Below are 24675 nucleotides of genomic sequence, written 5' to 3'. Positions count from 1 at the left end.
TTTCTATATCTTCTTTGGAGAAATATATATCCAAATTATTTGCCCATTTTTTATTTGCGTTATTGGTGGAGTTGTAATAATTCTATGCGTGTTAACGATATTTGATACTTATCAGAGATGTGATTTGCAAATATTTTCTACTGTTCTGTGAGTTGTCTTTTAACTTTCGGGGTAATGTCCTTTGAACCCCCAAATTCTTAATTTTGATGAAGTTCAATTTACTTATTTTTTCTTGTGTTGCTTGTACTTTTGGTGTCATGTCTAAGAAGTATTACCAAATCTGTCATCAAAAGTATCTACCCCTATGTATTCTTTTGTATTTTATAGCATTAGCTTTTTCATTTAGATCTATGATCATTGCAAGTTGATTTTGTAATTAGTGTGCGGTAGGGATCTAATTTTTTTTTTTTTTTTTGCATCCAGTGGTCCTAGCATTATTTATCGAAAAGATGGTTCTTTCAGCCATTGAATGGCCTTGGCTCCCTTGTCAAAAATCAATTGATCATAAATGTAAGGGACTGTCAGTTCTACTTCATGTATTTATGTCTATCCTATGCCAATGCCATACACTTTTGATTACTGAAGCTCTGTAGTAAGATTTGAAATTGGGAATTATGATTCTTCCAGCTTTGATCTTTTTTGAGATTGTTTTGGCTATTCTGGGTCCCTTGCATTTCCATATGAATTTTAAGATCAGTCTGTCAATGTCTGTGAAAAGAAACAACTGGGATTTTAATAGAGATTACATTACATATGGAGATCAATTTGTAGAGTATTGCCATTTTAACAATATTAAGTCTTCTAATCCATGAACATGAAAGAGCTTTCCAGTTATTTAGATCTTCTTTAATTTCTTTCAATGTTTTATAATTTCAATGAACTTGCATTTCTTTTCTTAAATTTATTCCTAAGCATTTTATCATTTTTTATGCTATTGTAAATTGAGTTGGTTTCTTAATTTCATTTTCTAATTATTCATTTCTAGTGTATAGAAACGTAAGTGATTTTTTAATATTAATTTTATATCCTGTAAATTTGCTGAACTCATTTATTAGTTCTAATAGTCTTTTGTGTGTGGGTGTGGGGAGGAGGATTCCCTTGGATTTCCTATATATATGTCATCTGTAAATAGAGATAGTTTTACCCCTTCTTTTCAAATCTGAATGCCTTTTATTTCATTTTCTTATCTAATTGCCCTGCTAGAACCTCCAGTATTTTTTTCAATAGAAGTGGCCACAGCAGACATCTTTGTCTTGTTCCTGATACTAGGGGAAAGCACTTCAACTTTCACCATTAAGTATAATGTTCACTGTGGTGTTTTCATAGATGGGCTTTATCAGGTTGAGGAGATACCCTTCTATTCATAATTTGTTGATTGTTTTTATTATGAGAGGATTTTGGATTTTGTGAAATGATTTTTATGCATCTATTTAGATGATCATCTTGTTTTCATCCTTTATTCCATTAATATAGCATATTACATTGCCTGAGGTCTTCAGTGTTATAGCAACCTTGAATTCTTGATATAAATCCTACTTTGTCATGGTATATTATCCCTTTGATATGTTGCTATATTTTCTGTGTTAAGGATATTTGCATTTACATTCATAAGAGAAATTGGTTTATATGTTTTTGTGTGTGATATCTTTGTTTCTTTTTGGTATCGGGGTAATACTGACTTCATAAAATGAATTGGGGAGTATTCGCGCCTCTTTTGTTTTTTGGAATAGTTTTTATGTCCTCTGACCACAATGGAATAGAATTAGAAATCAATAACAGACAGAAATTTACAAATATATGGAAATTAAACAACATACTCCTAATAATCAACAAAGAGGAAATTGCAATATACCAAAATGTATGGAGTTATGCTAGAACAGTTCTCAAAGGGAAATTTATAGCTGTAAATGCTTATCTTGAAAAAAAGAAAGATCTCAAATCAATAACCTAATCTTCCAACTCTAGAAACTGGAAAATAAGAGCAAATTAAAGCCAAAGCAATCAGCAGTAAGAAAATAATAAAGATTAGAATAGAAAGGAATGAAATAGAGAATAGAAAAATAGTAGGCAAAATTAACAAACTAGAAGTTGGTTTTTTGAAAAGAACAATAAAATTGGCAAACCTTTAGCTAGACTGACAAGAAAAAAAACACTCTGCCAAAAAACAGATAACAATTATCATAAGGAATTTTTTTAACAGTTATAAATGTTAATATTGATAGAGTTGGTGTCAATTCTAGAACCATTTTATTAGTAGGTACTAATTTAGGGTAACTGTTTGTATTTTGCCTTAACCTCCCTGACAAGTGAATATTCTAATTTGTCAAAATATTGGTTAAAGGGCCCGGTCCCGTGGCCGAGAGGTTCAAGTCCCATGCACTCTGCCTCAGTGGCCCACGTTCGCAGGTTCAGATCCTGGGCACAGACCTAATCCAGTCACCAGCCACGCTGTGGAGGTGTCCCACGAACAAAAAAATAGAGGAAGATTGGCACTGATGTTAGCTCAGGGCTAATCTTCTTCAAGCAAAAAAAGAGGAGGATTGGCAGTGGATATTAGCTCAGGGCAAATCTTCCTCAGGAAAAAAAGAAATATATATATATATATATGTTAAAAATATCTACCCATTAATTTCAATAGAAGGTCAAAATTCATTTTTTAGGGGAAATAGTCTGATATATGACTGACAGTAGCTACTCAACAAACCTTTGATTCCTCCCTCATGGGCAGTTCTCTAGACATGTCCATTCTTATTGCATTTTCATGACATCTCTAACATCGTTGGTTCTTTGTCTAACTGGTCAAATGAAACAATATACTCAAAGTGTTCACAGACTTATTCAGGAAATTCAACAAGTGATATTTAACTCTGTTATATATGATGACAGCTTCTTGGACTCAGGAAGACTCCAACCTCCATCCATCATCAACTCTGAGAACATGAGCAGGTTACTTGATCTCAATGTTTCCAAGTACCTTCATCTGTAAAACTGAAATGAAAACAAAACATACACCAAATAATTGGTGTGAACATTAAGTGACCTGATATAATTTAACCATCTCACACAGGTGTGTGACACAGATTAAGAGTTTAACAATATTTATTTCTTATCTCTTGATCTTCCCTTCCCTTTCCTTCTCTAGTGTATGTTTTTATATATGCTTAAATGCCAAGAAAGCAAAATTCCATCAAATCAACACAACATCCACTGAAGCTGGAAAATGAGCCCTCCTAACATTCTGGTTACAGCCATAGCAATTTTCTCTGAAAACTGTGCCACGTGGCTAGAATAAAGCAGATGTTTAGCTGACCTCACTTTCACTCATGAGAAAATGATTGCTTATTTGTTCCTCTGTTTTCTTCCAAGATAAGTAAGCCTGGAAGTAAATTGCTAGCTTCAAGACCCTAAAGAATCATTGGTCTTCCCCATCTGTATATTAGTCCCCATGCTGAGCCATATCATGGATTTGATTTGAGGGCTAGAATGTACACTACCATGATAAGGGTTAATGGCTTGCATCATAAACCTCCCACATACTCCAAATTAACTAGAATCTTTGATAAAAGAGAACATATGGGAAACAGTTACTTTAATCAAACAAGTCTTTTATGTTGCCTTTTACTAGTAAATTACTTCTCATTAGCTTATATTATGTGATGCAGTAACCATGGCAATGATCTGCCTATTTCACTGATGCCGTAAAACATATGGTATCTGGGCAGTTGTGGTGCCGTGGTAGTTGTCAGACAACTTCTCTCTCTAGCAAAACTGATCAGGTGGTTACAAAGCAAAATTTACTTTCTGTTCTATCCCAGAACTGTTGAACATTGGAATGGTATGAGGCAAAACTTTGGAATAGCGTTGTTCAATAGAACTTTCTGTGATAATGGAAATGTTTCATATCTGCACTGTCTAGTAGAGTAGTGACTAGCTACATGTGGCTCTGGAGAACTCCAAAGTTGGTAGTGAGACTAAGGAAGTGAATTTTAAATTTTATTTAAATTTAATTAGTTAAAATGTAAATTTAGATAGCCACATGTTACCAGTGACTACCATATTGGAAAATGAATCTCTTGACTGACTGCAAAAGTGATCATTTTCATACTGAAATTTGAAGAATTCTTAGAAAACACTCTGCCAAAAAATTTTTTTTAAATAAGAAAAATGCTGCCCAATCAATTCTTATAGGGCTTGAAATTCTATCAAGATTGTGAAAATTAAAATGTCTTAAGGAATGTAAAGGAAATAGTTACCCATTCTCAGGGTCATAAGCCAGATGTTCTTATTACCAATAAATTTCCCCTCTCCATACCTAATTTGTAATGATTTCATTCTTCAACTAGCACTTCTTATATTTCCATTTCTCTTCCTCTGGCTTATTTGTCTCCGCTGATTTCTATACCCTCTTGAGATCACCAATTTGCTTTCTCATTGTTCCTTGTCTCCCTTATCTGCTTTACTTCCTCCTTCATAAGTCATTATTAAAAGCAATTCTTTGCATAGATTTTTAACCACACTTCCCCTCTTTCCTTCATCTGGTAAGGCCCTAGTCCTAGTTAAAAATTCAACTCTGTTTCCCAGGCGACACTTGCATAGGAGCAGCTGAGTGTGATTGGAGAAAAATATATACGCATACTAGTATTCTCATTTTACATCCACGACTATTCACAGGACGTGACCCTTTAGTACTGATGGATTTCCCTGTCCTTCACTCTCCTATGTATCAAGGAGGTGTGAAATCGCCAATTCTACAATACATGCTTTCTCCTTCTCAATTTTGACTGCTTCTTAACTCACAGAGAACACAGGAATCTGAAGAGGACTTGTACAGACTCCTGTGATAAAAGCTACCAGTCTAGCCCATTGCGCTGACCTCCCTCCTATGCCAAGGTATGAACTCATTATACTCCTAAAGGCAATTCATCCACCTGTGGGTTGCATCCCAACTCAAGCAATCACTCTTGAAAGAGCTTCTCCCTTTCCTGCATGGTAACATCTCCCTATCTACTGGGTCACTCATTCACTCATATCTCCATATAACATCTGTAGTAACCCTTCTTAAGAAAAACAAAAACAGTTCTTCTCTCATTTCTAATACCGCAATCAGACCAACTGCAATATATATATATATATAAACCCCCCCCCTCCTACCCAAAGCAGACCCATCCAGAAACCATCCCTAGGATGGTCCAAATTCAGGTGAACTGATGTTCCTTGGGTCCAGAAAAGGGAGAGGGAACATGGGTCCTAGGAGACCAGGCATGGACCTCAAGCACCCCCCTCACACCTGGCCACCACCCGAACCACTCCCTTCATGGCCACTGCCTGTGTCCCCTGGGAGGAGCATTACAGTGCTCTATTGCCGACAATAAATCTGCTATGAATGCCTAAAAACAAAACAAACCCCTGCAGTTTCTATTTCCTTTCTTCATATCCTCTCCTCCCATTCTTTCTTAAGCCAAGGAAGGCTTTCTCCCCCTGCTACATCCACCATAAGTGCTTTTGTCAGTTATCAATGACCTCCATTTGCTAAATTCAATAGTAATTTCTCAGTTCCTATTTCACTTGACTTAGGAATACTGGATATATTTGAATACTCTATTCTCTTTGAAATACTTCAAACACTTGACTTTTAAGGAATCACTCTGTCACAATTCTAATCCTATGTCCCCTATGGCTCCTTTTCAGTCTTCTTAGTTGTTTCTTTTCCAAGGAACTGAGATTGGCTTCCAAACCTGAGCACTGTCCCCCACCTCTAGGCTTGGTTCTTGGACTTCTTGTGTCGCTTACACACTTGGTGATCTCATCATATCTAATAGCTCCAAATGGCAAATATGCTCACATCTCCCCAAATCCTGAATTCAGAACTCATACCCAACAGCATATTCTATATTGCCACTTGGGTATTTAATGTCAGTGTGCATCTCAAAATTAAAATGCTCCCTACCTTCGTACTTGCTTATTTGCTGATACTCCCATAAATAGAACTTCCATTCTTCTACTTACTCCTCCTCTTTGTGCCTCCACCTTTGCCTCTCCTCATGTATTCTCCTCACAACAGGAAGAATTTCATCCATTCATCCATCCACTCATTCATTCATTCTCTCCCTTTCTCTTTTCCTCTCTCCTCTCTCTCTTTCCTTCCTTCCTTCCTTTCCTTCTTTCCTTCCTTCCTTCCTTCCTTCCTTCCTTCCTTCCTTCCTTCCTTCCTTTCTTCCTTCCTTCCTTCCTTCCTTCCTTCCTTCCTCTCTCTCTCCCTCTCTCTTTCTCTCTTGCTTTTTAACTTAAATCAGAACGTGCCACTCCTTGCTTACAAATCCCTTACCCTGGTCTCTGCTATGCCTCTGACTTTCTTACCAGCCTCTCTCAGTTCACTGCTCCAACAGCTTTGGCCACTTTGCTGTTCTGGGAATTCTCCAACCACTATTCCATTGCAGAATTTCAGTATTTTCTGTTCCCTCTGCTTAGAAAACCCTTGCCCAATATATTTGTATGACTTGCTGCCTCATTCCTTCTAGATTTCTTCATGGTGCTACCTTTTAGATAGGACTTTCCTGATCATCCTATGTAAAAAGACAGTGATCTGTCTATACTCTGCTTTATTTTCCTTCATAGGACACGTCACCATGAGACAAAGTATATATTATTTTGTGTATATTTTACTGTCTTTATCCTCTCATTAGAATATAAACTTTTAAGTGCAACAACCTATTCCCTGCCATATTCTCAGCACTTAGAGCTATATTTGCTACAAAGAAGTCTATTTATCTACTTTATATTGGCCATTTTACAGATAGAGAAAAAAGTAGAAAATTTCCTTTTTTTTTTTTTTCCTGAAGAAGATTAGCTGTGAGCTAACATCTGTTGCCAATCTTCCTCGTTCTTCGCTTGAGGAAGATTAGCCCTGAGCTAACATCTGTGCCAGTCTTCCTCTACTTTATATGTGGGTCACCACCACAGCGTGGCTGATGAGTGGTGTTATGTCCACACTCGGGATCTGAACCTGCGAACATGACTGCTGAAACAGAACATGCCAAACTTCACCACTATGCCACAGGGCCAGCCCTGAATATTTTCATTTTTAATCAAGATTTTGTGCTTAGCTGACTATAGGGTTAATCAGTAATCATTTTGGTGAAATATCTAAACAATTGTATAAGTAATGTTGGCGACAATAATACTAAGCACATGGAGTTCCAATCTATGGGCCGTTCTTCTCCACGTCAATACATGCTACTTCATTGCTCCCTGCCTTCAGCCAGCTCGCTTTCTTAGAGCTAAAATAATCAACTCCAGGTAAAATACCAAGTTATAATATTTTACCACTTGAGGAGAAAAATAACTGAATACTTTGAAGCTAGGGCTTTGTAGTCACACAAACCAAGGTTTCAAGCTGGCTCAAGCAAACACTAAAACTTTGGCTGAAATCGCTGCATTTCTCTGAAGCTAATTTTTTTCACATATAAATATGTAGATAATGAGAACATCTTCTTTATCATGTTGTTTTGAAAGTTAAATAAAGTGAACTATGTAATGCACCTGGCAGAATACTTAGTGGATTTATGTATACCAGGGGTTGGCAAACCTTGGCCCACTTGTTTTTTTGTAAATAAAGTTTTATTAGAACACAGCCACACCCATTTCTTATGTATTGCCTGTGACTGCATCGTGCTGCAACAGCAGAGTTGAGTATGGTCTGCTCTGCAAAGCCTAAAATATTTACTCTCTGGCCCTTTACAGAAAAGATTTTCTGACCTGTGAAGTACAAAATAGCAGTTAGTTGCATTAGTGAAAAAACATTCCATGACAAAAAAACTCTTGATTTTTAATGGGACCTTTGAGGTTTCATGTCTAATAATAGTGATTGCTTATAGAGAACTTAGAATTTCACGTTATTAACTCACTGAGTTCTCAATACGACTTTGGGAAGTAGGCACCATTATTATCCTCATTTACCAATGAGGAAAGTGCGGCACAGAAATGTCTAATAATTTACCCACAATAGACACAACTAGTAAGCAATGTAGTTGGCATTTAAACTCAAGCTCAGAATCTATGGTTTTAAATATTTGTCTTCAAAAGGTGCAGTCTTTACACCAGATTAGAAGAGAAGAGATATACTTTGGGTTATGAGGCCTTTAACTAAGGCCCTGAAAATTTATTTTGTCCTGCCAATGTATAACTGATTCTGCGTGTACTTGGGAAAACTAGAGAACTGGGAGGCTGACATTACTTTCAGGTTGTCTAAAAGTTTTGGAGAAAGATGACCAGGAGATTGTGAGAAAATGACTTTCTGTGAAATTGAAGAAACACTAATAATTTGGATGGGGTCAGTGTTAATGGCATGTGTGTGTATATGGTTTTGGTCTTGATGATGGCTCAGTATAGTGCAGTGCTCTGTATCCCATTTACCTACATCAGATCAAGGCCATTGAAGTTGCATATTCACCAACTCATTTGATGAGTATCACAAATTCACATGCCAAGATATGCAAAAAATGAAGAAAGAGGTACAGAAAATGAGAGAGAAATGCAAGAGACATTTAAACATCTAGAATGCTAAAGGAACATTAACAGAGTGAAGGGAACAGATTTCAGGGTTAAACTTAGGCTTGAAACCCAAGCTCACAAGTTGCACACTGAGTGACCTCATATAAGTTGTTAGTCTTTCTGTTCTTTAATTTCCTTGTCTGTGAATTGTTGATTATAATTGTACACGTAACATATGATTCTTAGGGAGATCAAAGCACGGGTTACTTCTAAATTGCTTAGCATATAGTAATGACTAAAAAATGGAAGAGTATTACTATATCCTAGAGCAGACTTTGTCAGTGCAGGAATTGACTTTCTCACATCCGTATCCCCAGTGCCTGGTGCAGTGCCTGGCACACATAGTATATACTGAATAGGTGTTGATTAAATTAAAAAGCTGCTGATCTTCACTTTCTCTTCTAAGTAGAAACTTATCCCTCTTCTTTCCTATCCCTAACCTGCCAATCCATCAGTGGAAAATAGTCATTGTTGTGTGGTAGATAAAAGTACTGGTCTTGAAATAGGAATTCTAGATCTCCTACTCTATAAACTCAGCTGCCAATCTGTTAAATGGAACTAATATGATGTGACTTACCTATCTCTCAGAATAATTGTAGGAATTCAATTAACAGTGTTGAAGGACTTTAGGGAGAATAAACACAAAAATTGACATTATTCCTTGTTAGTACATACAAAGATTTCTGATTTTACCTCCCTATAGTTCATCCTTCATCCAGTAGGGAGAAGAATTTTTTTAAAAATGAAAGCCACAACATGACACTCACTCAATTCAAACCATAAAATTCTTCTCAATAGACTCAAATGAATCTGAAATGATCTCCATGGCATCCAGAGCTTCCTCTCCAAACTAGTCTCCTCCCCACTCTCCACACCCCGACTCATTTCATTCTAGACCCTCTGGCCTTCTGGCTGCTCTTATGTGTGCCCAAAACATACCCAACTCAGGGCATTTGCATCTGCAATTATGCCTTTAATATTCTCCTTCCACAACTCATTCCCTTATCCCATTCTGATGTCTGCTCAAATACTACTGCTTCTGAAAGGCCTTCCCTGGCCACTTTATCAAAAATTACATCCCCTGTTACCCTTTCTACTTTTCTTACTTTATATTGTAAAGCATTAACATTATATTGCATAATGACGTGTTTTTTGCCTATTTCTCCCACTAAAATGTAAACTTTAGGAAGGTAGGAATTTTTATTGAAAACTTTTGTATGCTCAGCCCTTAGCACAGTGTCTGACACATAATAAATGCATATTAGATAGTGGGTTGAATAAGTAAATGAACTTGTGACAGCATGGAAGTCTCCCGACCTGTTCTAATGTAAAGAATAATGGACTTAAAAGTTAGGAGATCTGATTTCTAGTTGTAGTTCTGCTAATTAAAGTACGATATTGGGCAACTTGCATTCTATTCTCTAGTTTTTTATTTTCTCATTTGTAAGATAAGAGTTGAATTAAATCTGGAGTTTTAAAATTCTGCATAATATAGAGACTATATGGAGGAACTTGGTCGGACAAAGTGGATATTTATGTGTTGGGCTTCGGAACACACTGCCTACTTCAGCTGAAGATTGTCTGTACCTACCTATTTTATATATTGGCCTCCCATAGAAGCCAGTGTTAGTGTTTAAAGAGCAGATTTCATGGCTAAGGGAAAAAAAACAAAAACAAAAATATAATCTAGCCCTGATTTCTTTGTTTGTTTGTTTGTTGTTTGCTGGCTTGCTGGGGATGGCTATCTCTGCTTAGCCAACAAATTTGTCATGACTCAATACGATAAACCAAAACCTAACTGTAAATACGATTGTCAACATAGTTTTAGCATTGGCAGAGATTAATCTGGGACCACTTCTTATGTCTTTGAATTTATTACCTTTGTTTTGTGATATATGTTGCTTGGAAATTGAGAAGTAGAAAAAAATCATTTTAAGCAATCATTGAAGACTTAATTTCAGTTTTGCTTTGGGGTTCTTAGGACCAAGAGGGAGCCAAGTATAAGTGATGAATTAGATGGAGTGTTATTTCAAACACATATATTAACCAATTAAAATTCCCATAAATCATTCAAGACATTCTAAATGTGGTAGAGTTTAATCTAGATCTGGGAAATAGACCAATGATGCTACATTTTAACAGCACATGTGTAAATAATATTTTCCTGAACTGAAATGAAAATTTCAGTGCCAGTTCCTTTAGGTTTCCTTCAAACTTTCTATAAAATGTACATTAAAATAACCATCCACTCCTAAATATGTGATCTGGATGGGTCTCATCTTTACGTCTGATAACTTTAAATAAATTTACTAGACTTGCAGGAGGGAGGTTGGATAACTCCACTGCTCTAAAACACTCCATTGAAGTGTAGAGAAAGTGGCTTAGAGTTTGTATGGTATTGTGGACCTTGGAGGGAATGATTGCTAGCGAGTCATCCTCTTTGATCTTTACATAAACATAACTTGGAAACAAACTGTGAACACCTATGGGATAATTCAACCCTCCTAAATCTCCTTTAGTCCCACATCCTTAGCATTCAGGTCCAAGAGTTTCAAACAAGAATTCTTGGGCACTTGTCCACTTTCTGTATCCAAAGCTTATGGGAAGTGGGGAAGGGAAAAACTCTAAATTAAAAAAAAAAAAAAAAGACAAAGAAATAATTGGGTTTAAGTCTCAGCTGTCCACGTCCTAAGGAAATTATAACTCTGGCAGCTCCATTCTTAGAGATTAGGTAGAACTGACAAGAATGTCACTTTGCTTCCCACACACTATTCTGACCTAATTTTCTTTCACCAGTCTTCATTTTCCGTCAACAAACTCTTTGTGACAACATGCACACGCAGATGAAGGCTGCTCTGTGTGAGACAGGCCAGAACAATGTGTAGGCTCCTTAGTCACGGCATGTTAATGATTCCTGACAGGGGTACCCTTCCTTTCGTCCTCAAAATGCACTGAAAGCATTTAAAAATAGGTGGTGGGTGGAACTGAAAATAAATAAATAAACCAATGGATAATCTAAGTGGGTTAAAACCCTTCTCCTAAGGAAAGGAGGGACCTGCATCCATCACACAGTGACATTATAAATCCGTATGCTTTGCAAGGCAATGACATGAAAAATTAGACTGAACAAGCCACAGATGCGCAATTTGTCAGCCTCAAAAGAAAGGTTAATGCAAGTTAAATATTGACACGTCAGCAATAAGGATTACACCAATTATAAATTTACACCAACACTGGCTGCACTTTAATGACTGTGTGACACTGACAGGTCAACATAGGGTGGAAGAAAGACAGGTCGAGAACATCATAGAAATCAGCACACTTGGACTTTTTAGATCTCAGGATTTTCCCTCTATTTTATCTAATCTATCTATCTATTTATCTATCTATCTATCCAAAAGAGATTTATTATAAGAAATCAGATCACATGATTACACAGGCAGACAAGATCTACAGGGTAAGTCTGCAAGCTGGGGACCCAGGAGAGCTGATGGTGTAGTTCCAGTCCAAGTGTGAAGGCCCGAGAACCAGGAAAGCAGATGGTGTAGTTTCAGTCTGAAGGCTAACAAGCTAGAGACCCAGGAAGCTGATATTTTGGTCAGAGGTCAAAGGCAGGAAAAAACACTGATGTCCCATTTCAAAGGCAGTCAGGCTAAAAGAATTGTCTCTTACTCAGGGGAAGGTCAGCCTTTTTTGTTCTAGTAACCCTTCACCTGATTGAATGAGGCCCACCCACATTGGGGAGGGCAATCTCTTTTACTCAGCCTACTGATTTAAATATTAATCTCATCCAAAAACACCATCACAGAAATACCAGAATAATGTTTGACCAAATATCTGGACAGTAGCCCAGTAAAATAGACACAAAATTAATCATCACAACTCTCATCTAAATTCTTATGTGAGTAAATACTAGCATCTAACAATTACTGAACACTTCCTGTGTATTGGGCACCATGCTGAATGCTTTACATTTAAGCTCCTGTAAAGAACATCATGATCCTATGAAACTATTAGCATCTGCATTAGTTCCATTTGCCTGATGAGAGGTTAAGTAACTTACTCAAAGTCATAGAGCTGGTAAGTGAAGGGCCCTGGGTTGGAAACCTGGATCAGAACATGAACTCATGGTACTAACCACGATACTCTATTGCTGTTGAATGAAATTCTCACTAATTTGTATTCAAACAGCTTAGTGAGAAACTTCTATATAATGTTATAAGAGATGAAGTCTTCATTTCATAACCATACATTTTCTGTTTCTGCACTTTCTTCCTATGAGGCATTTCAGGGACTATGTGAAAAATATCCATTGAACTGTACCAAAATTCATCTTTGTAGTTACCCAGGAGGAAAAGGAAAATATCAATGACCCAGAAGATAAAAATAAATCATATCTCTTGAAATTTATGACTATTATTTGAAATGTCTTTTTTTTTTTTTAGATTTTTTATTTATTTATTTTTTCCCCCCAAAGCCCCAGTAGATAGTTGTATGTCGTGGCTGCACATCCTTCTAGTTGCTGTATGTGGGACGTGGCCTCAGCATGGCCGGAGAAGCAATGTGTCAGTGCGCGCCTGGGATCCGAACCTGGGCCGCCAGCAGCGGAGCGCATGCACTTAACTGCTAAGCCACGGGGCCGTCCCGAAATAAGTCTATTTTTTAAATATGGAACTAGATGTATGGTGTGAAATTTTGAATCTTTTGATCCAGTTTCAGCAATGGGCACTTAAATATACTCTTCTGTGAGACAACAACTGTACATGTCACATGTGTATGGTCACCTTTCTTTTTACTGAAGTTGACTGATTTAGGCAAAATCAACATACCTCTTTTAGAAAAGAAAATATAAAATTTTGGAATAAAATTATAGCCAATAAATATTTCCAAGGGAGAGAACTTAAGTAATTTTGGAGAATTTTAAGTTACTTCGAGGCAACTGTAACGTGCAGCTTCTCAAGTTTTAGAGAATGCTAAGTAAATCATCTTTTGATAAGGGATAGGATCTAATTAATTTTCTCATTATGTGAACCAAAATAGACAACTAGGAGTTGACTGGTTCCGGTAGCCATGCACAAAAACACTGGGATATGTTCTTTAATATTTCATGTAAATTCTGAAATGGCATGTTGGGAATAATTGAAACCTTGCATACATATTAAGTTTCTATTGGGTACCATCAATCTTATTAGGTGCTATTTAACTTATTAATCTACTGACTATAACTCATATGAAGTTATAACAGAAAAAAAGGTAAAAAAAAAATTTTAAGAGCATTACCGATAACCTATTATTTCAGTTTATTGCTTCAAATTTTGCATTCCTATCTTTAGAAAACACTATTATTCAGAGACCTTCTCATGCTTAGAGAAATGAAAAATACAAGACCTATAATTCTTATAAATTTGGCCAAAGAAATCAGTGAGGTTTTTCTTAGTGGTTGTTTTTGCAGAGTAACCTTATTTGTGTGTCTCTTCTAAAAGTCTCCATCTTGTAGCCAGGCCCCACAAGAATGACAATATTGTCCATTATTATACGAGAGGGCTCTAAGATGGAGCTGTTGGGACTCACTCATAATTTGGACTTGTAGAGAAGAGAAATGAGCTGAGAATAAATGAACAAGATTTATCAAGATGTGGGCAAGAACAGGGAAGCCAGCCTAGCTATGTAGGTAAGGCTTAGGATGGGCACTGGTGTAGAGCAAGACATTAGGGCCCTAAGATTATAATGAGTTCCTGTTTTGGCTACTTTAGTGCCATTAAATCCCATGTAAAGGCCAGAGTGCAGAGACAATTCTAGGCAGGAGTGGGAAACACAGGCAGTGGAAAGACCTTTGATGTGGTAATGACATGGCTGGCTATTCAACTCAGGAAACTAGTCAAACATGAGAACTAGCACCCAGATCTTGGTTTCTTATGTCATTCTCCAAGAAAAAGAACCAAGGAAATGACTGATCACAGGCCTGGGGTAGGGAATATACAAAATGAGCCTAGAACATCTTGTGTTGCCAGAAAGCAAGGAAGTACTCAAAGAAACAAAAGAATGAGAGTATGTCGAAGGGACATGAGAACCAACCTTAAAGAGCTCTAGATATCCAAATCTGGAACAATTTGAGATAAAAAATGAATAATGTAGTATTAGATTATAATCCAAAGTATAAAATAAATATACATGTGTCCATACTGATGTAAATAAATGATTGAAAAAATAAATAAATGGGTGAGAATAGATAAATCTTCCATATAGAAGAATTCCAAATGGTTTATGAAGTTAATCCCCTGTCCGCACCCCCCGCAAGGAGATGGACTTAAAACTTCCAACCCCTTGAGTGTGGGCTGCATTTAATGATGTACTTCCAAATAATGAAGTATGGAAAGCAATAAAAATGACTTTATAACGGAGAAACTCTACAAACACTGCCTCAGCTAGCTGATCAAGCCAGGTGTTAATAGTAAGTTCCCTTGAAATGATGTGATGAGAATAGCACTTCATCTCTGGTCTTCTCCCTAAAACCTGTAAACCCAGTCTAACTATGAGAAAAACATCAGACAAATCCAAATTGAAGTCATTCTACAGAATACCTGATCAGTACTCCCCAAAACTGTCAGTGTCATCAAATCCAAAGAAGGGAAGGAGACTTTACAACCTAACATAAAATGGCACCCTGGGAAGGATTCTAGAAAGAAAAAGACATTAGGGGAAAAAATAGTGTAATCCTAATAATCGGTAGAGTTTACTTAATAGTAATATGCTGTTGGTTTGTTAATTGTGACAAGTGTACCATTGTGCAATGTTAACATAAAGTATTAAACATAGGGGAAATTTGGTGAGGGTATACAGAAACTATCTGTACTTTGCATCTTTTCTATCAATCTAAATTATTCTAAAAATTTTGTTTATTTAAATAAAAAAAAAATGAGACCCCAGCTTATAGGAGAAAGAGCTAGCATGAACCAAGTATCAAGTTCCCAAGCAATCGGATTCCGGGTCAAATTTGGCCTTAATGATGAAAGGGAGGCAAAGATACAGTTAACCTTGATGCTATGACTTTAAACCAAGATAATACTCCTGTACATTGTTAATTTATTAACTCATTATGCAAATTTATTGTTATGCCTTATGACTTGAACGATAACAAGATATGTACCCTGCCTTTAAGCACCATATAGTCAGTCTAATGGATAAGCTACAGAAGAAAAAGTATTGATTAAATTACAGTGAGAGAAGTTCTGTGATATGTACTAAATGAGTATGATAACAATAATAATATAATTTACTACATATATTGGGCATCTTCTTTGTGTAGATATATGCATACGGAGTTGGAGAAATCGGATAGTTAATAGGAATGGGAAATCAGGAAAAGAGTTCAGAGAAAGTAGTCTTGGAGCTTATTTTTTTCCAGGATTAGTAGAACTTAGAGAGGTGAATAAGTCAGAGATGGCCATACCTGATAGAGAGAATGGCTTATGCAAAGACATAACAAAATGAACTAGCCAAGTGGACTAGCAGCAGGTGAGAGGGATGAAGTCGTGAAGGTTACACAGGTGACAAAGCTTGGGATTAGGGAGTTCTAGTTGGCCAGCAAGGTAAGTGACTGTGATCAGAGAGGTATGATTATGAGTGGCTGATGCTCTACCATAAAAACAGGTTTTAGGCAAATAGCTCCAGTCACCTGAGAAAGAAAGAGTGTTGAAGCATTGTGGGCTCCATTTCTTGTATCAAAATGACGTATATTTAAATGAAATGTTGATAGCCAGTGCTGGTAAGTGGAAGGGGATGACATGCTCATCACAACCATTATGAGAATAAATTAGTATGACCTTTCTGAAAACTGTTTGGTAGTATGAATTCTAAAACTTAAAAGTAGTTTGACCTAAAAAAATTACTTTTATTGTGAGAAAATAAATTTCTGTTGTTTAAGGCAATCAGTCTGTGGTATTTTGTTATGGCAGTCCAAGTTGTTATAGAGATCATTCATTAATTCAATAAGATATTCATGATGTATTGTTAAAAGGACAAAAGCAGTTAACTAAAAATTATAATGCAACATAAACTGAATTTTGAAAAATAAGTATTCTGTGACATAAAATTTTTAAAAAGAGAGAATATATTCAAAATGTTAAACAGTGCTTCTCTCATGGTGAAATTGTTGGTGATTTTAATTGTTTTATTCTTTTCCCTTTTCTATAGTTTCATTTTTATTAATCATAACCACAAATGACTCTTTGTCAAATGAAAATAAATAAAAAATTATAATAGATAATTGGAGGTAAATGGACAAAAGTTATTTTGAAATGTAAACAAGGAAATGTCAAAGTTCTAGTTCTATAAAATGGGGCACTGGGGTGGAAGTAATGCAATGTCCAGAAGTCAATTGTGGGGTCATATGCCTTCAACTGGAGTGAAAGTCAAGAAAATGAGGAGGCAATTCAAGGGATGTCATTATCTCCCAGGTATACTAAGATGATCTCCTGTTAGGATCCCCTTGGATCTGGAGGAGGTCAACCCCATAGTGAAGCAGTTTATGTCATTCTCGCCTTGGTCAAGATTGGCTCAGGGGTCAAAGCCCCACTAAGTATGCAAATGAGAATATCAGAGGGTCAGGCCATGAGACCCATGTGCATAGTAGGGGAATGGTTGGGGCACTAAGAAGGACATTGGCACAGCCAATGGAGCATACTTTCCTAGGCAGCCTCCGAGGTCATGTGAACGAAGCCAAAAAAACATAAAGGTGATAGATTTAAGAATCATATTAGAACAAGAAAGAGATTGAAACAAACGAAAACAAATATGAGTAAGTAAAAGAAAAAATGAAATTGTCAGTTAAAATGGATTGGGAAATTCAAGGTTGAGAAATGAAAATGCCAATGAATAATAAGCCTTCCAAGACATGTCTATCTATCTATCCATCCATGTCTGTGTGTATACATATATATATACATATATATATATATATCTTACAATAAATCTACACAGACAATCAACATATATTTACCTTTTGCCTAGTGGCTTGTGGGAAACAATAAATAGGAAAAAGACTCAAATATAGAGAGTTATGTTTAGCACTCAATGGAATCCAAATCCACCAACTGTTACATACGTGATTGTGGTTGCTGTAATCAGTTCCATTTAATTTCCATTTTAATTGGAAAAGGTGCACTGGAGGACAAAAAAGATGATAAGCCATCACAGAAGTTATTAATTCCAGGAGTAAGGAAGATAATGTTTGTATTTGCCAGAGAAGAGACAATTAAAGTGAGATTATGATTGAAGGGGATAAGAGGCAAGGCATACAAAAGTAGATGCACTAAAATGTTCAATGGAATAATAGCAGCAAGAGGGGGCATGTGGCATTGTGGTTGTCTATGATAAAACTTTCCAGAAATATAATGGTCTGTCATATAATTTGTCCTGTATGATGGTAATAATCACATTAATAAATGATGGTACAATAAAAACATTGTGACATTAGACAGACTGACCAATGTGCTACAACTCTAATCTGTTGCTGCATGGAGAATAGTAAGTCTGGCATTACAACGGTAGTGATAGTAATAAAAATTATCATAACTGCAAGAGTAATGGTAATTATTAATACCTTTACAATTTACTGAAAACCTACACTGCATTACTTTATCACTTCAGCTTTGAGTTTCTACTCATATTTAAAAGGCTTTTTTGAATTATAAAAGAACTTTTGAGAACATGCTACTGAGAGACACTATGATCCTTTCAAAATTTTGCTGCAAGTATAGAATCTAAGTATAATGTTAAATATTCTGTTTAATGACATACATGACTCAACCGCAGGAACCGATGGAAAGGGTGTTTTTTGGCTTTATCCATTCCAAATGTCAGAAAATGAACTATATCTTTAAGGAAAAGGAAATTTATTGTCTCATATATCAGGGAAGGACAGTAGGGGATTCTGGGCCCCAACCATGCTATCAGAGCTGAGTTTCTCTGTTGGTTTATCTCTATTTGTCTTGCTTCTCAGAAGGGCTCTTGCCACTTGGTAAGATTATTGACCACCAAGAACTTTTTATTCTCCCTTTTTTAGAAACTCATTAGAAAGGGGACCCTTCTCCACACACCAAGATTGGTCGTGTTGGGTCATGTACCGGTGCGTAAATCTGGTGTATAGGAACACTGCTGCATCAGCCAGCCTGGATCATTCCCCTATCGTATCTTAAAGCTAGCTAGTGACAGGATTTTGTAATCAATAGCCCCACTGGGACCACATGGAGTCAGGGAAAATTTCTTGAGGAAACGTGAACATGGAGGAGGGGAAAGCATGCCGGGCATACACAGGTAAAATATCAACTATATTCTACTACTAGAGAAAAGGTATATCTCTAAGGAAACATATTTTCTCTTTGTGCCACTTAGAAGTTTTGTTGTTTGATGTTATTTACATCTAACAGCCCTAATAAGTTTCTGCCTTTGTCTTCTTAGATTTACAATGTCACAGCTTTTCAATGATACATCTTCAATTTACATTCACACACATATTACATAAAATGTTTCCAGGATAAAAACAGTGTCAGATTTCTCAACAGCAACACTGAGAGAAATTAAGCCCTGCTTTAAAAATTCTGAGAGATATAATTTTCAACCTATAAACCTATAACTAGCCACATTAACAATCAAATGTGTATATACAATAAGGATATATTCATAGAAGAACTCATTTTAGGGGAGCTACTAGAGGATGTGCTTCAGCAAAATGAAAGTGAAAACCATGATAGAGCAAGAAACAGGGTCTGGGAAACAGAAGATCCAGTCCAGGATAGAGGCAAGGAAAATTTCTGAATGTTGTGAACAAAGAGCTGCGATAGAGGTCTGTAAAGATCAAGCAGTTGAAATGAGGCAGAAAAAACAAAATAAGGAATCCAGAAAAGATGCTTCTAAAAATTAAAATAAAATGATATAAGATTGAATGTCTTTGAACACTGAAAAGTGTTAGTTCTACTGGAAAGTTTGGAAATAAGAGAATGGAAAAAAAGTATTAACTCCAAGAATAAGAAAATGTTGCACAATAATGGAAATATAATTATGGTATACTATGTGGCACAAATTTGAATAATATTTAAGTCACTGAAATGAAAAAGCAAATTTTGATTTTACAAATAATGGCACTGCAAAAATTCTGTGCATGCAAAATGTGTCCCAGACCACCACTGTCAGGATAACCTGAGAAATTGTTAGAAATGCAAATTCTTGGGTTCCACCGCAGAACTACTGAATCAGGACCTCTGAGAAGGAAGCCCAGTGATCTGTGTTTCCTTAAGTCTTCCAGCTGATTCTTATGTGTGCTAATATTTGAAAACCACTGCTCTAATTATATTAGAAGAGTATGAAGGTAGGTCGTGGAGGAAAAGGCTATGAAAGCTAAACATTCATCTTCCAGAGTAAAATCTTAATAGAGAATGGGATAATCAGAACAGTAATATAAAAATTCTTAAGAAATATAAATATAAATAACAGAATAAATAAATTTACTAAAAGTGTTTTCTTTGAGGAACCAAGAGTTAGGAGTGGAAAGTGTAGGACAGGGAACTATTTTTATTTTTAACACTTTTAGTGGTATTGACTTTTTAAACTATGTACATGTAATTTAATACAAACAAAAAATTAACTAAGCGATAAATGAAAATTGCCAAAAGCATAGGTTTTCAATAAAAATAGAAGAAACTGTATATATTTTTGCAAGTGAATAATATCCTCATATAGTGTGCAAAATGTACTGGTGTCTCTTTGCATTATTTGCCTGGTCCTAGAGGGGTTTGCTACTCATGTACATATTTTCTGAAAATAGGACGTCATGGCTAGAGATTAGACGATCATCTCAGAATAATTGTGTTAAAGTGTTAAAGACTTTACCAAGGAAGGTGACGGAGACTACAAAGAAGTCGTGTGATCGATGTTTAAAAGAAGGAACTACCAGGGCCAGCCTGGCCGCTCAGCGGTTAAGTGCGTGTGCTCCGCTTCGGTGGCCCGGGTTTCGTGGGTTGGGATCCCGGGTGCACACCAACGTGCCGCTTGTCAAGCCATGCTGTGGTGGCGTCCCATATAAAGTAGAGGAAGATGGGCACAGATGTTAGCCCAGGGCCAGTCTTCCTCAGCAAAAAAGAGGAGGATTGGCATTGGATGTTAGCTCAGGGCTAATCTTCATCACAAGAATAAAAGAAGGAACTACTAAACATGACGGCCAGTTGTTATGGAGGAGAAGAAGAAAATTGAAGTCAAATATATCCATGAAACTGGAGGAATGACAGACCTGGAAATTGGAAGCAGAAGGTCAGGAAGATGATTCAACTTCCTAGACCTTCCAGATAACAGATATCCTAAAAGCGAATACACACCCTGTAGTGTAGATAGAATAAAAACCAGGGGCTATGGAGTGGTCAACACTCTATCTCTGTAGTAGAGGTTGAAACTACGGCCTTGATCAATTGAGAAAGGAGGGCAGAATTTTCTTGGGGCTCTTGACATTACTGGCCTGGTGGCTTCTTTATTTTCCTATTCAGACTGTGACACTTCAATAAATATTGTTGGTGACGATCTATTGCTTTTGTAGTGCCAGAGCTGTGTAATGTCTGATAATATAAAACTAACACGAAATGGTGATTTATATTTCCATGATTGCTTGATGGATAACTAAACAGCATGTCTAAATATGTATGCAAATGAATTGATTAACCAGTCTCACTTTTCAAATGACCTCTGTTTTGTATTCGGCTTTCACATAGACTTTTTTGATTTATCAGACGGTTTAACTGTGTACAGTATTTGGGTTTACATAGAGTAGGGTGCATTTTAATGAAAATAATTTATCATCTTCAGGACTTAGCCAATACCTGTCCAAGTCAATCCTGTTACTCTTGCAAGCTTCAGCATATTGCAATGGGATTAAATCACCTCTTAGAACAAGGACTTTGGGTTTTGAACTCAGCATTTAGAAAATATCAGAAACTCAATATAATTTTGTTTATAAGGATAATGATGACTCAATCTTAAAAATGATGATTATTCTTAAGCTTTTGTAACTCAAGCCCAATAATAATGATGATAATGATAATAAAAATAATTTATTGAGCACCTACGACGCACCAGGTTCTATGTTAGGAGTTTTGTACATTTGCTTTATCTTTTTTTTAACTCATCCAGGTTTCTCTATTTTACAGATGTGAAAATTGAAGTTAGGAGACTACGTGAGAGTTACTATATGAAAATGTGGTCATAAGACTGTTACGATAGGAGCATAAAACTTTAACCCAAATTTTCTCTTTCTAAGGTTATTATTTTTCTCCACACTCTGAAACAAAAGAGAGATCAGCAAAGATTATAAATTGATCTCATGTTTATCTGTTTTTAAAGCTCACATTTCTAGTGGCAATGCCATAGTATATCACAAAAGGATTAAAGAAATTAATTTTATCCGGATACTGCATAAAATTTTCATAATGTTGAATAATTGATGCATCAATGAATGACTCAAGAAGTATGTATTGGCATGTACTAAAATCCTGACATATATTAATGCAAATAGAAGAAATAAACATAACCGCTATCTGTCATCTATTGAATATCATTTTACACATGATGAAACAAAAGTTAAGAGAAATTAAATCCAGAGAATAAATAGTTGTGGGAATGAGGGGGATGTAGGGGAGTGAACCCCGGTGTAGCAAACTTCAAAGTTTCATTGGAAGCTTCAAACTTCAAACTTCATTCTTTTAATGCAATGTCATGCTGTCTCAAAAATAGAGGACAATGCTCTCTGTCAAATTAGGGAGACAAGACTAGCATCCCAGTTTAAACTTACATTGTGTACTGCAAAATAGAGTGGTGGAGGAATTAAGAAATAAGGGACTGTGTAACTATTATTTAAGTACCTACTGAATCCCGTATGCTGTGTATAGTATTTTACATAATATTTTATTTAATCTTCATCATAACTTTAAACATTAGATATTATTTAGACGATACTACTATACAAATAGACTCCAGAAGTTACCATGGCTCAAAAGGATTTCTTCTTGCTCACACAATATTTTCGGATTAGCTAACAGTGATGCAGGGCAGCTGTCTCCCGTGCAGTCATTCAGGGACCCAAGAACAGAGGGTTTCCATCTTCAACATGTGGCACTCAAGATCACTTTTGGGGTCACCTCCATTACATTCAGCCAGAGGAGGAAACCCTGGAGGAGAGCCACGGGGAGGGTTCATATGGACAAGCATGGAAATGGTGCCTATCACTTCAGCTCACATCCCAGTGGCTGGAAAGTCACGGCTGTACCCAGTAATAAGGAATACAGGAAGGGTAGTCTTGGCAGTGCAGCCACTTCCCAGGTGCAACTTCCATTATGGAAAGGGAAGCATGAATTTTTGGAGACAGCTAGTCATTTCTGGCTCACATGAGTATAAGTGACTCCACTGTTCATATAAGGAAACTAAGGCTAAAATACATTAAATAACTTGTCCAAGGAGTCAAGGTTTTCAACGTGTTAGTTCATAGGCAAATCTCACTGGCACTCAGCAAACTGTGGACCACAAGGCAAATCTGGCCTGTCACCTGTTTTTATTCATAAAGTTTTATTGGAACAAAGCCATGCCTATTTATTTATGTATTGTCTGTGACTGTTTTCACACTACAGTGGCAGAGTTAAGTAGTTGTGACAAAAGACCATATGGCCTGCAAAGCCTCAAACATTTTCTATCTGGTCCTTTACAGAAAAAGTTTGCTGACTGGGTTAGTTTCCTATTGCTTCTGTAATAAATTACCACAAACTTAGTGGTTTAAAACAACGTAAATTTATTATCTTACGGAACTTTTATAGTTCTGGAGGTCAAAAGTCACAAATGAGTCTTACTAGCCTAAAGTCAAGGTGTTAGGAGGGCTGCATTCCTTAGTGAAGACTCTAGGGGAGAATCAATTTCCTTGACTATTTCAGCTTCCACAAGTCACCCACATTTCTTGGTTTGTGGCCTGCTTCCATCTTCAAAACTAGCAATGACTGGTGGAGTCTTTCTCACAATGCTTCATTCTAACACTGACTCTTCTGCCTTATTCTTCTATGTTTAAGGACTCTTGTGATTATATTGGGCCCACCTAGATGATCCGGGATAATCTCCATATCCTGAAGTCAGCTGATTAACGATCTTAATTTCATGTGAAACCTTAATTTCCTTTTGCCTTGTGATCAAAAATATTCACAGCTTCTATGGTTTAGGATATGAACATCTTTGGAATATCATTATTCTGCCTATTATATTGACCCTACTCTAGACTCTAAGTAATGAATTTTTTCATTCTACCACCTTCTTTCCCTGAAGGAAAAGTATGGCTTTGCCGCAGTCAAAAAAAAAAAAAAAAGTGAATCAGAGCTTGGAAGGATGTATAAAATATGGATGGGAAGAAAGGATGGAGAAGAATACTCAAGCGGGGAAACATTTGAAGAAACCACAAGGAAAAAGTTATTGAGTCAGAATGCGTAGGGCATGGAATGGATGAGAGCCCAGGGATCTGCATAAAAGGAGTACACAAAGGCTCTGGAAGTTGGATCTAATTGGGTAGAGTCAGATTATGTAGGGCTTTAAGAAGATGAAGAAAAATATCATTTTTTATAGCAAGGTTACAAAAGAGAATCCTTTTCTAGCTTAGAGAAAGAATTTAGAGGCATAAAATGTAAAACAGTTTGCTCTTTTGTTTTTCAAGTTTGGAAGCGCTAATAATAGCTCTTATCTATTGAACATCTATTCGGAATAGAGCCCATTATAGACATCAGTCTGCAAAGAAGTTATAAGTGTTCCCAAGTTATAGATAAGCGTGCTGAGATCCAAAGCAGTTGTTTTTAAGTTCAAGGAAGCAGAACGAGTAAATATTGGACCTAAGCTTTCGGCCCCAAAATGTCTGAAACTATGTTTTTTTACTGTATATTAAGGGTAATATTGAGAATTTCCATCTATTTTCTTAATTTCTTGGAGCCTGAAATGTAGATCTATTATGTACATCTATACCAAACGTAGCTGGAAATACTTACTCATAGCTGATACCTATGATTTGATTTTTCTCTTACTTTGTTGATTGACAAGATTCAATAAAAAATAACCTATATG

This window comes from Ceratotherium simum, chromosome 8, assembly GCF_057802395.1.
Source record: "Ceratotherium simum simum isolate JZ-2026a chromosome 8, ASM5780239v1, whole genome shotgun sequence".
NCBI lineage: Eukaryota > Metazoa > Chordata > Mammalia > Perissodactyla > Rhinocerotidae > Ceratotherium > Ceratotherium simum.
This window is presented reverse-complemented; position numbering follows the sequence as displayed.